This window comes from Palaemon carinicauda, chromosome 2 (assembly GCF_036898095.1).
Source record: "Palaemon carinicauda isolate YSFRI2023 chromosome 2, ASM3689809v2, whole genome shotgun sequence".
Classification (NCBI taxonomy): domain Eukaryota; kingdom Metazoa; phylum Arthropoda; class Malacostraca; order Decapoda; family Palaemonidae; genus Palaemon; species Palaemon carinicauda.
Genome location: NC_090726.1, coordinates 112948937 through 112967889, shown reverse-complemented (window position 1 = coordinate 112967889; position 18953 = coordinate 112948937).

Sequence of the window (18953 nt, the reverse complement as noted above, 5' to 3'; positions counted from 1 at the left end):
AATTAATAAATTAAGGGAACAAGGGATAATCGAGGAGAGCGAATCCCCCCGGGCTTCTCCGATTGTAGCTGTTAGGCAAAAGGATGGCTCGGTGAGATTGTGTGGATTATAGGAAATTGAATGCAGTCACTAAAGATAATACATTTCTATTGCCCTCGATCGAAGAATTACTTGTGAAAGTACGGGATAGCAAATATTTTACAACTGTTGATTTAAAATCTCGATACTATCAAATACCCAGTCAGGAAGACAGAAAATGTAAAACGACATTTATAGCTAACAATCAATTATTTCAGTTTAATTTTCTTCCTTTCGGTGTTAAAAATGCACCAAGTCATTTTTCTAGAGTAATGATGGGGGTTTTTGTCACCCTTAATTGGCCATAATGTTCTTGTTTATGTAGATGATATCATAATTACAGGGAAAACAGCCAAAGAACATAATGATAATATTTGTAAAGTTTTAGAAGCATTGCGACGTAACGGTATGAAAATAATTTTGTCAAAAGTACAAATTTTTCTGTAAACAGGTCGAATTTTTAGGTCACATAATAACCCTGCCCCAGTAAAGTAGCGGCTATTAGGGATTTCCCCAGGCCATGTAACTCTAAGGAAGTAGCTGGATTCCTAGGACTTGCAGGGTATTACCGTAAATTCGTAAGAGGTTTTGGAGAGATAGCGAGACCCTTAGATGCTTTAAAGAAACAAAAAGTAATAAATTGGGGAGGGGAAGAAGGGCCTTTAACCATTTGAAAGCTGCCTTAACTAGCAATGAATTTCTCGCATATCCTAGATTTGATAGCCCGTTTTCAGTGACAGCAGATGCGAGTAGCGTAGCTATTGGAGGCGTAGTTTCTCAACGAGATGATAAAGGCAGAGAGCGACCCATTTGTTTTGCTTCCCTGACGTTAAAAGGAGCAGAAAAGAATTTTAGTACATTCGATTGAGAGGCTTTGGCTATTCTTTGGGTTCTAGAGAGGCATCGGTTCTTTTTATTAGGTTAGTTGATTGGCTTGCAAAGTGATCATTGCCCCTTACGTGATTTGCATTACAAAAATGATTTGACCTTTCGACAAGTGAGATGGATTGAGAGAGTGTTAGAGTTTAATATAAAGGGTTTTCACCACATAGAAGGTAAAGCTAACAAGGTAGCTGATGCTCTCTCAAGAGGTGCAGTAATAGGAGTAACAACTAGGGCACAAAAGAGAAACGAAGAACGTAACCAAAATATTGAAGACCCCCATCATAATAGAGAAAATAAAGGGGATGAGGGTTCTCCCGATGTGCATGCAGATGATGAGAGAGAGAGAGAGAGAGAGAGAGAGAGAGAGAGAGAGAGAGAGAGAGAGAGAGAGAGAGAGAGATACGAGCGGTGAAAGCGAATATATGTGGGTGACCGAGGACATGACCAGGGGTGTCCAGAATGAATGTCCTGATGATGCAGGTTAGGACATAAAAGAAGTCCGTGATTTCTGAATGTGCCTCGTGAGAAATTTTTTATTGAAAATGATATCCTATATTGTGCTTACGAGAAGAGGGGAGGGGAATTTTGAGCACGGGTAGTTCTTCCTCTTTAATTAAACGAGCCATCCACGTTGTACATGCAAGTCCGTATGCAGGGCATTTAGGGATTGATGGAACATTAAGGAGAGCACGTGAATCCTTCTTTTGGTTAGGGATGAAAAAATCTATAGAGAATTACATAAAAGGTTTTCATGCTTGTAACTGTTTCAAAGAACATAAAAACACTGTACCAGAAGCCAGAAAGTGGCCTGTGGTTCCTATTAAATTTTGCAGAGTGCATATGGATGTAGTAGGACAATTTCCTACTGGGTTAACACAACATAAGTATATATGTGTATTTGTGGGTGCATTTACTCAGTACACTCATACTTACACAATGTTGGATAAATCTGCATATTCATTAGCCCAGGCGCTGTGCTCTTTTATTACTAGGTTTGGTTGCCAAAAATTTTGATAAGTGATAATGGTCTTGAGTTTATAAATAAGGTAGTGAAATCAGTCACGGACTTGATGAAAATTGAACACTTTTCAGTGACCGCTTATAGGCCTTCACCAAATGGATTAGGGGAATCGCATAATAGGGAAGTAGTGTGAATTTTACATTACTTAGTGGCTGATGACCCCTTTCATTGGTACGCCATGCTTCCTACAGCTGAGCTTAGCTTTGAACATTGCATATAATGCTTCGCTCAGGGACACGCCTTTCTTTTTAGTGTATGGACAGGATCCTGTGTTACCATATACGGTACACATTAATTTGCAACAATTGCCAAATTATTCAACTGAGCAATACCATGTATATTTATTAAATTTATTGAGGAGAACGATGAACACCACACAAAGGTTTTTGAAAAGAGCTAAGGAAAATCACAGCTCAAAGTATGATGGCCGGTTCAAAACTGCACCAGTAAAAGTATTTGTGGGCGATCGTGTGAAACGATCACAACCTAGGAAACACAAACTAGCACCAGCATATTTGGGTCCATACCGAGTAAAGATGGTTAGATCTAACACAGTCTCTGAACATCATCAGGCACACATACATGTGGTGCCTGAAGATGTAGTTTTCAAAAGTGTTCCTCCTTACCCCTGCATACGTGACATCCCTCGAGTTGATGAGTAAATTTTTTTTTCCTTTGCTGTTGTTGTTTGAAGAGACCTCAATTCTTCTTTAGATGCGTCTTGAGGATAGGCAGTGTTAGAGAATGTGATGTGAATACCTTATACTTAATATTATAAGAGAAGAGCGGGAAGATGAATGATTTTCTCAGGAAAACGGCTAGTGACCACCGGTTGAAAGTTGCAAGTGCAAGTGTTGTAGTGATTTAAATAAATGGTGAAACGGTGGTGGTGAGTTGTGTTGCGAAATTGCGCCGTAACCCCGGACAAGTAAAATCGAGGGATGAAGGAATATCTATTCCTACCCCTGTACCGCCCAAGAAGCCCGTATTGCCCGCAACTAGAGGGAGGTTATTGATGAGGTTATGTAAAAATGATGCTATGATTCTTTTTTCACTTTGGGTATTCTGTGTTTTGGTTGCAGAGGTCTTACGAAGAAATGAGTGGAATTATTTATATTGTTTTGTGTACATTTTTACATGCAATATTTCATTTCTTAATCTTTTGTGGAAGATGTATTTTTTTCGGCGATTTCTATATATATATATATATATATATATATATATATATATATATATATATATATATATATATATATATTATGTTGCAATATACATATATATATACATATACGTGTATATATATATATATATATATATATATATATATATATATATATATATTACAATTATGCCTCCCTGGTTTGGGCACTAAAAATATATAATACTGTGGCTTGTGACTGGGAACCAAACATATAATATTATATATACTACAAATGGCAAGTTAATGAACTTCTCGACTTCCAAACTCATTTTTTTGATTTTACATTAAAACTGTTACACTTTAAAATATTAATACACGAATTCTGAGACAGTTAAATAGCTCCCAGACCGCAATATATAAAACACTGAATATTCATAGGTCTCTTAAGTACACTCAAAACAAAACTAGGTAATTATTCTTAAGTATTAATTAAAACTTACCGTGGTTCTTAACAGGGCACGAGCGGAATCTGATTCTAAACAATGGTGATTGGAATAATACACTCTTTACAAAAATAAATATATTCTATATAAATTACAACTCTTTGAAAAGAATTTACTTAATAACAAAATAAGTCACTTAGATTAAGACAAAAATGTTACGTTCTGAAAATTGTATATTCACTTGACTTTAAATGTTAAATCTGAACAAACTTTAAACTAAGACAAAACAAATATGGTAATGAAAATTCAGGCCTGGGGAGTCGGAGTCGGAGTCGAGAAGTGACAGAAGTCAGAGTCGGAGTCGAGGCCAATTTATGGACTAGAGGAGTCGGAGTCGGAGTTGGTAAAATTCCACCGACTCCGACTCCTCAAAAATGAAATTTTTGCGCTGGAGAAATATTCTCTTTTGGTATCCTAAGTCACATTTTTTCAAAGTCGCTCAAAAAACGTTTCATATTACCCGCCGTTTTCTTTAACACCCTCTCGAATAAAGGCAGTCACTGGGAAACACATATAGCTCCTGCCATCTCTCATCCATAAACCAAACCAAAACAATAATATTATACATGCAATCAGCTGTTCTCTCCATGCACGAGTCTCTGGACATTAAAGTTTATTTCATGATTAACTCTTCATTTAATCACCATTAGCCATTTAAAAGGTAGGAGTTGTTACTGATTCATAGTTTTATGCAGCACGTATATGAACAATCTTAGAATTAAGTTATTATTTATATGTAAACATCTCAAAATGATGGGTGTTTTGATTACAGTTTCGTGTAACCTAGGAAAAGCTGAATCCAAGAAATTACGTGAAATGTTTTCAATAAAACAATTACTCACTAGGCTAGTAGGCTAGTGATGATGAAATGCTATTTTGACTAATAGGCAACATAAAATAAGAAAATTATCTAAAAATATTTAATTATTCTTATTTTTTTTAAATTGGAGTCGGAGTCGGAGTCGGAGTCGGAGTCGGAGTCGGTTCTAAAAAATTATAGGAGTCGGAGTCGGAGTCGGAGTTGGATGTTCAGATTCCCAACTCCCCAGTCCTGTGAAAATTATACAAAAGCTTGAAATCAAATCTGAATAATACAATATTCAAGTTTGATACTTAATGAAAATAGATAACCAGATCACAATACCAAATGCCTAACCTTCCTACAGGGAAAGTTACAAAAGTTAACACAATGCCAACACTCACCCTAATACAATGAATTCAAAATCACCATTTCATCTTACGTCTATTTTCGACACATGATTTGCTTTGTGGCACAGAGTCACTTAGGAGAGGATACACTATGCGTATTGAACACTTGTAAAACAATGCACAGGGTTGCGTGTGAGAGGGAGAGAGGTGAGAGGCAAACTTAAGGCTGGATTCTCTATCTCTATCTGTGTCTGTAAACCTTGTGTCACCTTTTATATGGAATGTAACTGCTTCCAGAAACTTCCTTACTGAGGTCTGGAAGCGTGGGGGCCGAGCAAGATGCAAGAGTTGCTAAGTATCGCTCTCATGAACGCTACTCATGCCATGCCAGACGGCTCTCTCAGTCAGCTAGCTCTGCCCACCCTTTGTCACCGAAATAAAAAAAAGATAACATCCTATCACCAGGCCTATCGCAAAATTTCTAATGAACGTTGTACAGAATTTTTCAAAGCATTCTCTCTCAAACATGACGCATTACCTCATAAAAAATAAACGAACATTAACGAAGCCCTTGTTCATATCATGTATGATCAACTAACACTCTCAAATAGTTTACGTAAGGCTTTGTTAATTCTTAAAAAATAGTGTAAATTTACATATACTAACTTAAATAAAGAATACAATGAAATTAACGACGAAGGTCTTACATAATTTATATATAAATCATAAATCTACAAAGAGGAGCTCATTTTACGGACTGGCTAACCTCTCTTCAGTGGACATATTACCCTTTTAAAATGATAAATTCCCTCTCTCAAAGTTAAACTCAAACACAACACATTTATATTCTCTTACAGGCTGCCAAAGCAAAAGAGCACATGTCTTGCATAAGTTAAGTCAGTCTACACACACACACACACAGTGCACAAATAAAATATAAATAAAATTATTAGTAAACTACTGTATTTACTCTACACTAGACCAGCTTCGTAAAAATATAAATATATATATATATATATATATATATATATATATATATATATATATATGCATATATATATACATATATATATATATATATATATATATATATGTATATATATATATATATATATATATATATATATATATATATATATATATATATGCATATATATATATATATATATATATATATATATAATGGATTTTGAGCAAAGTGCAAAAATCTTTTATTGGGTGAGAGTGCCATGTCGTCCTGATGGAAGGGTTCCTTTAGGTAGCCTTCTAAGGGATATTTGCTACAGTGATACTCCCAGAGAAATAAACCGAAGGTCTCCAGGATTCTAACTCCTGGTGCGAGTATCCGGTTAAGGATATCGCATAATGTCAGGGGATGTATTTTTTTAGATACGACACATAGCAATCTTCACCCTGAATAGATTTAACTCTTTGATGTAAGGGGGAAGAGTGGCGAAAGAGGGGAATGCCGTTCTAGTTACCCGGTGGATCTCCCATTCGTGCTACTACCGGCCGCCATTCCTTTACTTGTCGTTAAGCAGGAATAGCCGCAGATAGAGTAGTTTCGGGTGGGGTCGGCAAAAGGGTGGGTCCATCAAGACGACATGGCATTCTCACGCAAAAATAGATTTTTCACTTTGCTGAAAATCCGTTTTTTGGGCTCGGGACATGTCGTCCTGATGGAAGCATACCAGAGAATTAACTTGAAAGTACTATATCTGTGGGTTTGTGTATGTGCCTTCTACCTTGAATGGATTCCTTATCTGGTCTCCTAGACCTGTATATGAGATTCCAGTTAACTGTCATTTCCACTAAGCCTGGAACTGACTTTGTGCTCCCTGCCCCCTGCAGGTAAAGTGTCGACTTCGACAATAAGGATTCAAGGTTTGTCTTTTCGTAGGAACAAAAGGGAAACTTTTTAGAGGTTACCTTTAAGTACCTTGCTACTGATTTCAAGCTATCTCTATGTATAGGGATAAAATAAAACTCTGGCATGCTTTATTTGAATGCAACTGAGGTGTCAAAAATAAGACGCAGATACATTTTTGTATCTTTATTTTGCAACTAAATTATCAAATGTAGTTACAACAAGGTAAGAATCTGATCCAGCATTAATACACATCTGGGTTCATATTTTCAAATGTAAAGGAAAAATATTTATAATTTCATTATTGGAATAATGCCACTCAATGGAGATGTGAAACCAAATCTGTCTGACTTGCTCAGATTTTGGAAATGCGTAAACACTGTGATGCAAACGTTCACACGGCACTGGTGTTATTGGTTATGCACCTATATAAAACAGTCTGTTAATCATCGTAATGATTTGCACTAGAAGGTACATATACCCATGCATCTGATACACTATTGAGTCCCAAAACTGTCCACTGTTCATCGCAGCACTAGACGATGGGTTTTATTACACTACCCGCCACCACCACAAAATGTTTTATTTCATGTACTTGCTTCGCATAGTGTTTGTAGAAGACCCTGGATGATCTCCACCCAGTGTATGAGCGGAGCCTCTCAAAGTCCATGTGTTTAAAGAAATTCAACGAAGAAGCAACTTTTCTCGGATCGTGACCTGCGGGTGTACTGTCAGGATCCGCTCTGTGGATAAAGTAGGTGAGCTTCGCTCTCAGTTGTCTTAGGGATAGGTTTGATCCTGAGGTTTTGCCTCTGAAGAGCTGTCCTCCCTTGAAATTTAAAGTTCTTTGAAGATAGACCTTAATACACTCTACTGGGCATAGAGAGACATCTTCCTTCAGTGGGCAGATTCTCCAAGAACCCCACCTCTTAGTGGGTAGCTCATTCTTGGCAAGAAAGGCAGGATCAGGAAAAAGGTTCAGTTCTCCTGTGTTTAGGAACTGAATATGGCCTTCGTTTCTGGATAAGGCCACTATTTCACTAACTCTAGCCCCTGAGGCTATTGCAAACAGAAAGATGACTTTCTGTGTTAGATCCTTTAGAGTACAATCCTCATTGTTTAGGTTCGAAGCATAGTGCAAGACTTTGTCCAAAGATCACGTGATGGGCTTTAGAGGGGTTGCTGGTTTGAGTCTAGTGCATGCTTTTGGGATCTTATTGAAGATTTCAATAGAGAGCTCCACCTCAAAGGCATACAGAAGTGGTCTAGTCATGGCCGACATACACGCGGTAATCGTGGGAGAAGCCAGGCCTTGTTCGCGTAGGTATATGAAGAACGCGAGGCAGAAATCTATCGATATTTCTGTCGATTTCTTTGTTTTCACAACGGACACCCATTTCTTCCATGACAATTCATATTGTCTCCTACTCGAACTTGACTTATACTCTTTGATGAAGTCAACTTTATCCTTCGAGATTCCAAACTTTTTGTTCGCTGCTAGGGCAAGAAAATCATAAGATGTAGGTTGTTGGTTCTCGAGGATGAAGTGTAGACAGTCGACTTCTGGACCAGTTGGGATAAAACTGGGTCCAGCAGAGGAAACAGCTTCAGTTTCAAGTCTAGAACTAGAGGGAACCAATTGCTTTTGGGCCATTTGGGGGCCACTACTGCTGCTGTCCCTCTGAAGGATCTTAGCTTATCGAGGACTCTTAGCAGGAGATTGGTTGGTGGAAACAGGTAAATGCGATTCCACCTGTTCCATTCGAGGGACATGACGTCCATCGCTTCTGCTTGAGGGTCCATATAAGGGGCTACGTAACGAGGTAGTTTCTTGTTGTGGCTCGTTGCGAAGAGGTCGATCTGCAGTTCCGGGACTTTTTCCGAGATAAAGGAGAATGAGTCTGTGTCTAGGGACCCTTCTGTCTCTATCGGCTTTCACCTGGATAGAGCGTCCGCCGTCACATTGCGGATCCCTTGTAGGTGAACTGCTGATAAGTTCCATCCCCTCTTCTTTGCTAGGTAGAAGATGGCTAATATCACATGGTTGATGTGAGGTGATCTAGAGCCTTGTCGATTTAGACAATGTACTATCACTTCGTTGTCCAGGACCAGTCTGATGTGGATTGCTCTGCGAGGGGATGGTTTCTTCAACGTCAGGAAAACTTCCATAGCTTCCAAGATGTTGATGTGAAAGGTTTTGAACTGGTGCGACCAATTCCCTTGCACTCTTCTCTCGTAAGAATGGCCTCCCCATCCTTCCAAGGAGGCAGCTGTGTGTATCACCACTGATGGTTATGGTGGTTGCAAGGGCATTGTCTGTGCTAGGCTCTTGGCTGTTGACCACGGCCTTAACTGCATGCGCAATAGGGTCAGGGTTAACCTTAGTTGATCTCTTTGAGCGTTTGATGCGTATCTTCTCCAGACTCCTGACGCATCTTTTAGATGTGCTTTTAGCACCGGGTCTGTTACTGCTGAAAACTGGAGAGAGCCCAATACTCTTTCCTGTTGGCATCTTGAAATCCTCTTGTGGCGGATTAGTCTCTTGACAGCTCCCACTATCTCTCTCCTCTTCTTGGATGGAATGGAGAGGTGGTGTGACTTCAAGTCCCATTGGATTCCTAACCATTGGAACTTCTGAGCTGGAGAAAGGTGAGACTTCTTGCAATTGATCTTGAAGCCCAGGTGTTCCAGGAACTGGATCACCTTTTTGGCTGCTTGCAGACAAGTAGTCTTGGATGCTGCCCACACCAGCCAATCGTCTAGATATGCTACCACTTGAACTCCTTCGGAGCGTAGCTGCTGGACGATTGTGTCTGCTAGCTTCGTGAATATCCTTGGGGCTGTGTTCAGTTCGAAGGGCCTTGCTCTGAAGACAAATTTCTTCTTCCGTAGCTTGAATGCTAGGTAGGAGGAAAAGGGGCGGCTGACTGGCAAATGCCAGTAAGCGTCTGCCAGGTCTATTGAGACTGTGTACGCCCCTTTTGGTAGAAGGGTCCTTATGTGTTGCAAAGTAAGCATTCGGAACTTTTTGTTCTCGATGATTTTGTTGAGTGGAGACAAGTCTAGAATAACTCTGAGTTTGTCTGAGTCTTTCTTTGGGAACACAAAACAGCTTTCCCTGAAATTTTATGGACTTCGCTTTCCTTATTACCTTCTTATTCAAGAGTTCTGAAGTATATTACAAGGGGGTGGAGTGTTGGAAGAATTCTGGAAAACGGGGTGGAGTTCTGTTCTATTTCTACCCGAGTCCATTCGAGATTAGGCTGTGGGCCCAGGGATCGAAGGTCCAGTGATCCCGAAAGTGGTACAGTCTGCCCCCCTACCTGGAACCCCTCATTGCTTGGGGGGTCCTGAGGACTTGTTTCCGTGATCACATCTTCCTCGGTCCCGCGAGGGGTTTCCGGAGGAACTTCTCCTTGGACCTTTTCCTTTGTAAGGGCGAAAGGTAGTCGACTGCCTCTCAAAGCCAGGGTTAAATGCTGGTGACTGGGCTACCAGTTGTTGAGGGACCATTTGGAAGGTGGTCTGAGGCTGGGCTACCAGTTGAGGCATCGTGGTCATGGTCACGGCAGGAAATTGCGCAGGCCTGTGTAGTCTCCTTGCCTTTTTGTTATTAGGCTGGGGACCTCCGTCTGAGGAAGATTTCCTCTTTGAGGTCATGCCCCACTTTTGGAGAAGGTTCCTATTCTCTGTGGGTGCCCTGGCTATGACCTCTCGGACCATTTCCTGTGGGAAAAGGTCCTTACCCCAGATGCATGATGATATCAGCTTCATAGGTTCGTGTTTTACTGTGACTGAGGCAAACACGTGCTCTCTGCAGGCTCTCCTTACTCTGATGAAAGCATACAAGTCTTTCACAAGGGTTCCCATGTGAGACTTAGCCAGGAAAATATACATTTCTGGGGCGTTATGTAAGCCTGCGCTCATTTCCAGGCAGTTCTGATGAGAAGGGGAGGCTGCAAGTCTCTCCTTCGTCTCCTGTTCCCTCCTCAGAAGATGGTCTGATTCTCATTGAACTGCTGGCCTGCTATCTCTGGATCCAATTTCGAGACGGAGAAGGTTAGGTGGACATCTTTCCACTTCTCCTCGCAGGCAAGCATTGCTAGAGAGAATGGTTTGCATTCCTTTAGAGTTGGGCAGGGTTTGCCCTCTTCGACTGCCTTGATGGCAAAGTCTAGAGCTTTCACCGAAAAGGGGAAAGAGGAGGAGGAAGGAGCAATGAAAATGGGATGCCTCTTGCTCAGTGCTGAGACTTTAGAGTTGGTGTACCCGGCTCCTTTCAAGGCTTTTAGGAGGATGGCTTGCGCCTTGTCATGCTTGAAGACAATGACTTCCTTAGGTACCATTTCCTCACGGGATGCATGTTCATCCCGCAGCCTCACGCAACAGTCTGGGTAAACTGAAAAGCTAGGCCAGAACTCAAGTTCTTCAAATAGTTTGGCTCCTAACTTCTCTGAGACGAATAGTTTCCCATTCATCATGGGTATATGCTCCACATGCCTCCAGGGGTTGGTTTCGAAGCAGTGAGGGAGATCCAATACTCTAAGGGGCTTCTTAGTGGAGCCCCTGGAAGGTCCAGGGCAGTCCCTTTCCTGTATCAGTCTCTGCTGTTGCTGGATAGACTGCTTCATCGTCTCCTGTTCCTTCTGGAACGATTCCATCATCTGCTGGATCGACGTGAGGTTTGCTTGGCTCTTGTTGACCTGTGTAGCTGGTTGAGGAATTGGGGCTGAAGAGGTTGACAGCGTAGTTTGGTATGCCATCACGGTGAACTGAGGTTCTTAAGTTACCGCCGAAACGGATCCTTCTTCCTCTGTTTGTGGTCGTTCCACGTCTTCTTCAGAGCCTCCTTGCAGTAGGTCCTGTTCCGTGTCAGTGGACACTTCTGACATCCTTTCTTGGTGGATGTTCATGCCATCCAGTGCCTTGTGTATGTCCGTGTCTATTTTCAGTTGTACGAGAAGAGGCTGGACCTGTTCCTGAGGCACTACCGCGTTTGGTAGAGCCTTGGGGAACAGAAGGCACCCTAGGGAGTCGTTGGGTAGGTATGGTCCCGGAGAGTTCTTTTGGAACCCTCTTACCCACTTGCGAAGAGTCTCCCTCGCTGTGTCCCTAGTCTCTAAGTTGACTGGGAGGGCTTCTCTGAAGGAGTTGGCCAGCAGGGTTGAGCAGGTGGGGCAACCCTTCGGGTCCCAATACTTTAGGACTCCCGACACAATACAGCAAGGGGCATGAGTCCTGCACATTGTGTGTCCACGAAAGTCTTTACCGTTGTGGTTGCGGAACAAGGCTGCACACTTCCCCATCGGCTCCTCTTGTAAAGGAAAAGGATCCGATGAGTATCATGGTTTTTATATCATTGATATAAAAGCATACATTTTTATTAACAATAGTAATCACTATTGTATATAATAGCTTAGGATAGTAAGCTTGAAAGGAAGTAGAAAAGCCATATATTTGTGTTTCCTCTTCCAGGCCATTGCTGAGACTTCCGTCAGTAATAATATTTGGTTTTCCTGGTAGGGAGAATATAAGGTAGAAGAAACTCTAGAAACTAGAGTTAGGGTTAGTAAGTTTCTATACTAACATTATCCACCTGTAGTATATATTAATACTGATCGGTGATTTTTAGGGTCCCAATGATCGAAAAAAACCATCTGGGTGTTTAGGGAGTACTCAGACCTCAACATAATATCGTGGTCCCAACAATAGACTGTGATAGGAAACACAGAGTATGTTAGAAAATATGTGTACTACTTGTATATTTGTATAATGTAGTTCAACCGGCGGCACTACCGGGGTTAGGTTAGTACCTGGCGGCACTAACTGATACAGAGAGAGAAAGCATTAAGGAAGGAGAGTTTCCTATTATTATGGTTTAGCACAACAATTGGAAGTGTAGGAGGACTATCGGGCCACCTACTGTCTCCTTGCCAGAATGAGAGTTCCAGTGGAAGGGGTAAGAATCCATCTGATTCTGGCTTCCACCCATCCACAAAAGGCCTGCCGCCGGCTATACCGCCGGCAGCAATAATTGTGGTTGGCAGACCAAGAGAGGGCTGAGGACTTCTCAAAAGTATGTTAGGTTTCCCACCGGCAGCTGTCAGGACTGGCTCAATCTTCCCCCAATGATATTCACTTCCAGTGAAGGAAGGAAGTAAGGGGGAAGGTGGCTGGGGCGGCTGAACAAACTGCCACCGGCAGGGTACCAGCCGGTAACGCAGTCAACCTGGCAAGCCGGGATGACTGTCAGAATACCGGTGAAAGAATGTTGTGATGGCTATGACGTCACAAAGGACAGAATGGGGAAGGGTAAGGGTCTTGTAGTTTACTGAGAAGAGAGGTGGCAGCAGGTATGCCACCTACCTTCAACAGTGAACTGAGGAAGCCTGGGTTCCTGTGCTGGCGACGTCGTCGGCGGCAGAGCAAACATGGTTTCTTTGCTGGCGACATCGTCGGCGGCAAGACAAGGGCATCCTGAGTTAATTACTGTCTAACACAAAGAAGGAGGTAGCAAGAAGTCTTCTACTTGACGGCAATGAAGAAAGACAGTGGTTGCCGCCTGTAGCGGCAGCGGCACTCAGGGAGGGAGGAAGGGATTAGCCTCTTTTCTCTGAGAGAGAATGTATATCGAACCTTATCCATAGATTCTAGAGAATGTAAGTTCTCATCCAAATCAATAAGGAACGATAGAGTGAGGCTAAACATGGGGAATTACTTTACTAACATATATATGAGCGAGGCTAGCCTAGCTCTGGCAGGATCCACGGCCAAGGTTGGTACCGCCGGGATTCCCGCCGCATACAAAAAGTAAAGTTACATAATTGGAAGAGGAATAATATATATGTATGCAAAATCTTCACTGTATGATTTGCCTAACTAGCTAATATTATAGCTTAATACCGGGAAATGTCACCTTACTGACTAAATAAAATGCAATAGTAACGGGCGACTGCGTTCGTAAAATGGCCACCTCCGGTTCGTAGCAACGCTCAACCAAACACACTTAAATTATTGGAATTTAAGTGTGAGAAGGAAGCCTAAAATTATACACAGGAAAGAATTAATACTCAACTTTCCAAAAAAAGAAGATGCTGGAGATTGCATGATGATTATTCCGAAAACTTGCAACAAAACACTGGGAAAAGGTAGGGAGAACACCTAGCTTCTAGCACTACAAGTAAAGGAATGGCGGTCGGTAGTAGTATGAATGGGAGGTCCACCGGGTACCTAGAATGGCACCCCCTTCTTTCGCCACTCTTCCTCCTTACATCAAAGAGTTAAATCTATTCAGGGTGAAGATTGCTATGTGTCGTATCTAAAAAATATGTCCTCTGATATTATGTGATATCCTTAACCGGATACTTGCGCCAGGAGTTAGAATCCTGGAGACCTTCAGTTTATTTCTCTGGGAGTATCACTGCAGCAAATATCCCTGAGCAGGCTACTTTAAGGAACCCTTCCATCAGGACGACATGGTCCGAGCCCAAAAATATATTTACATTAATACCTCGGTACTTGACCATAATCCGTTCGGGATCAGTTCGACCACCGATTTGTTCGAGTACCGAAACCTTTTTTCCCATAAGAAATAATGGTATTTATTTTTTACGTTCCTACGCATTTCAAAATGCCCAAAATATTAATAAAACGTGTACCTAAACAACAATAATTATTTAAATGTGTACGAAATTGGTCGGAAAATCCTATAAAACAATTTTAACCCATTTATTGTACCTTTGAGCAGCAGTTTGATGCCATACAGGAATGGATGTGGAGAGGATGGAAGGGGGAGGTTACTGCTTGGAAGGAGAGTCCCCTTCCATGAAGTGGCTGGGTAGTTCTCCTTCAGGGTTTTTTTCTCTCTCCAGTAAAAGGTCGGGCATATCTCCTTCAGGGGTTTTTTCTCTTCTGTCTCTCTTCTTTGGAGGGGAACCAGGCTGGAATGTAGCAGCTGTCTTTTCTTTTATGAAAAACATGTCAATTGTCAGCTGCTTCTTTCTCTTCTGCACTATTCTTCTAGAGTGAGACATAACATTATCATCGCAATTAAAGACTTGCTGAGGGATCAAATTTTGTTCCTTAATGTATCGGTCGAATTCGCCAACGTATTTTTCAGCCGCCGCCTGATCCGAACTGGCTGCTTCCCCATGCCTAGTCACACGGTGAATACCAGTTCTGTTCCGGAATTTCTCGAAGCAGCCCCTGCTTGCTCTAAAAGTAAATGACAAATCACTTTCACTAGTACTGGCACTTTTCTTCACCAATTCTTCATAAATATGAAGAGCTTTCTCGCAAATGAAAGCTTCACTTATACTTTCCCCAGCCAACTGCTTTTCTATAATAAATATAAGGAGCAACTTTTCCATTTCCTCAATTACTTGTGGCCTTTGCTTACTAATTGCTGTCACTCCCTGTGCAACATTAGCTTTCTTTATCACTTCCTTATTTTTCAAAAAGGTTGAAATGGTCGACTTCACCATGCCATACTGTAAGGCTAGATCAGACACTCGTACACCATTCTCATATTTCGCAATAATTTCCTTCTTCAACTCGATCGTTGTTCTCACTGTTTTCCTCTTATCCTTTCCCTTATCACTAACTTTCTTGGGGCCCATTATTATCGGCAAAAAAAGACAATTAAACGCACTAAATCACAATAAATTCTCAACACGTGTTGTCGGACTGACGATCTCTCTTGAAATGATGCTACCTAACCAGGCGAGAGTAGCCGAGATGGCTGCTCATCTCACTCGGCCACGAGTTCGGCTGTGTTCGAGTTCCGAATTTTTGTTCGAACACCGCAGCAAAAATTACTCTAATTTTTGGACGAACTCCGATGTGTTCAAATTTAGAGTCGTTCGACTACAGAGGTATCACTGTATATATATACTCATATATTCATTGTACAAATTGTTTATATATATATATATATATATATATATATATATATGTATATATATATATATATCTATATATACATATATATATATATATATATATATATATATATATATATATATATATATATATCTATATATATCTATATATATATTATTGATAAATATACATATGCAAACACTATATATATATATATATATATATATATATATATATATATATATGTATATATATATATATATATATATATATATATATATATATATATATATATATATATATATATACATATATATATATATATATTATTGATAAATATACATATGCAAACACAGTATATACTGTATATGTATATATATATTCTTACGAAGCTGGTCCAGTGTAGAGTAAATACAGTGGTTTGTTTATAATCTTATTTATATTTTATTTATGCATGTTGCTGTTGTGGTATTGTAGCCAACAATTTCTGTTGGCACGGGCCTTTCCCTTGTTCGGCCTGTAGGTGATCTGAAAAATTCAGAAAGTAGGTTGTTAAACAAAAGGAAATTTAAAAGGATTTTTAGTTGTAGAGACAGATGTGAACAGAGGAAGGATGATGGTGGTAGTGGAAGGGGGCCATCATGTCATGGTTAGTGGCAGTTTTGTAAGGCCTTTGAAATGTAGAGATATATTGCAGGTGGGGTTATCCAACCCTTTACTCCCTAGGGTCCCAGCCGAGTATTTTAGTAGTAAAAAAAAGTTATGGGAAAATACAGAGAATGATGTGTATACGGCCTTACAGGGAGAGGATGAGATGAGTTTTAATGAGTAATTCAGAGGTTACATTACCTCGGTGGAGGTAGGTTTGAAAGCAACTGTCTGTGGATTTCAATATTCTCAAGAATTGTTTTTGTCAGTGTGGCTGCAGTCTGCATGGCGTGTTGAGTTAACGTCTGCTTGTAGGTTACCCCTCAGTTGTACTGTCACCCTACATTCTAGCAGGTAGTGCAAGAGGGCCTATTGTGGTGTCTTTTCACAGTGTTCACATGGTCTTTTGCTGTTTTCTATAATCTCCCAGCATGCTTTGTATCCCAGCCTGAGTCATTGAATTCATACAGCCTGTTCTCTTGGTGTGTGTCTGTCAATGGGGGGAGGCACTAGATCTGTGGCCCACTTGTGCCACGTGACAGAGGGGAGTTATTCTCTATCCACTTGTGTAGGTCTTTGATCAAATTTTCTTTGAGCTGTGATTTTGTTTTTTATTTTATTTGTTGAAGTGCAGGCTACATGTGCACCTGCACCCTGTCTTTGTATCTGGTGCTTTTGGCTAGCTCATCTGCTTTCTCATTCCCTGGTATTCCGAAATGACTGGGAATCCAGTTGAGAGTTACAGGACTGCCTCTTTCATTGTGCTGATATAATAGTGCCTTATTATCAGCTAGTAGCACCTTGTTCTCTTTATTCTTTGCTTGTTAAAAGGCTTGCATTGAGGATCTTGAATCAGTATGGATGACTACAGGTCCTTCTTTGTTCTCAATTGAGTATTTTAGTGCTTGCTGTATTACAACAAGCTCTGTCTGCGTGGTGGGGACACTCTTGGATGTTCTCCAACAAGCCGTAAAATTGTTGGAGTACACTGCAGCTCCTGTTGTCTGAATTTCAGAATCTACAGTGCCATCTGCGCCCCCTGTAATTTCTGTGCTCCTGATTGCTTCCTGGGTAGTAGTTCTTCGATCCTCCATTGTGCAGTGTTCCTTTGCTTTTGGAAGTTTTGTATACCTAAAGGTTGCTACCTCCTTTTTCCAAGGTGGGATGTGCTGTGTGCCTTGAGCTGTGTCTGGGCTTAGTTGCAGAATTTCTTCAGCTATCCCCAGGCTCTTTTTGTTATTACTGTGATCCTTACCATAGGAGCTTGGGGTCTGGATCTCAGGGTGCTTTACGAGCTCCTCTCTCTTACTCTCTTTTTTTCTATTGAGTCTTTGTCAGAGAGAAATATTTTTGCCATATTGCTTGCATTTCTCTATGCAATCCTGTCTTCTAAAGTCGGCAGGTTGGCTTCAATCCGGATATTGCACAGCCTTGTCCACACAGGTGATCTTAGCATGAGTCTCTTGGCATCATTTTGTATTACCTCTATAGTGACTTTTTGGGCCTCTGTCAGGGTGTTAGGATGGGAGCAGCATAGTCCACAAGAGTTCTGGTGCAGGCTAGATAGTACTTCTTCTGAATATGTTCATTTGCTCCATCCTTTAGAGAAGACATGTATCTCATGACTGCGAGTCTTGCATTTGATCTTTCTTTTAGGCACTTGATTTCCTCCTTGAAGTTTAGCTGTTTGTCTATGACAATTCCCAGGTACATGTAGCTATCCACCCATTCTAGGGGTTCTGTTCCTATGGTGAGTGGTTGTAATGGATTTGGGGCTCTTGTTGTCATAGCCTTTGTTTTGTTTATGTTTTTATTTTTAGACCCAGCTCATTTGACTTTTGGATGATATCATTCAGTGCCCTCTGCATTCTTACCATTCTAACTGGCCATCGTGCTAATACGCATACATCATCCGCATAGATGAATATCTCTACTCCTTTAGGGAGTTGGAGAGAGGCTATATATTCCATGAGGATGTTAAATAGGAAGGGGCTAAAAATTCCTCCCTGTGGACACAGGTTCCATTTTCCAAGTCATGAAAAGCTGGAATTTGACTCTGGCTTGTCTTCCTAGTACATAGTTCTTTGTCCATGCTAGTAGATGACCTTTACCTCCTTTTCTGACCATGGATTGCAGCATTGTTGCTGGGCTGGCTAGCTCGAAGGCCTTCTCAAAGTCTATGAAGACTATTGTTGCCTTCTTCCAGTTTAAACAGCTGAGAGCATCTATTATGCATTCAGTAGTTCCAATTCCTTCTTGATATGCATAAAGCTGTTGATGCAGGGGACCAATTTTGTACTTTATTCTCTTTAGTACCCTTTTTTCTCCTGTTTTTTTCCATACAGGATACTAGAGCTATTGGTCTTGGATTTTCTGGATCCTTTGGCTTGGGGATCAGCTGAGTGTCCTGATTCCTCCAGGCTTGGGACCTTGTGTGCTCGAAGTGTGTGTCTGATCATGGTGTAGGTTATTCTGTCTGCTCCTGGTACAGTGTCTTTGCCTGATTTGTACACTGCTCTCAGTTCCTCAATTGTGTAAGGGGTGTCAGTGCCATCCTGTATTTGACAGGCTGTGTTAATATCCCCCCATCCGGCTGGTGCAAGTTGATCCTGAAGTATTCTAGTTTCAGGGGGAGAGGTTAGCAGAGCCTGTCCAGTTTGCAAAGGCTGTTGTAAGCCTTTCTGCTTCTTCGCGGGGATATGGATGAATTGCCAATGGTGTCCTCTTTTTTTACGCTACTCTATTCAGCCACTTCCATAGTTCAGAGAGAGATGTGTACTG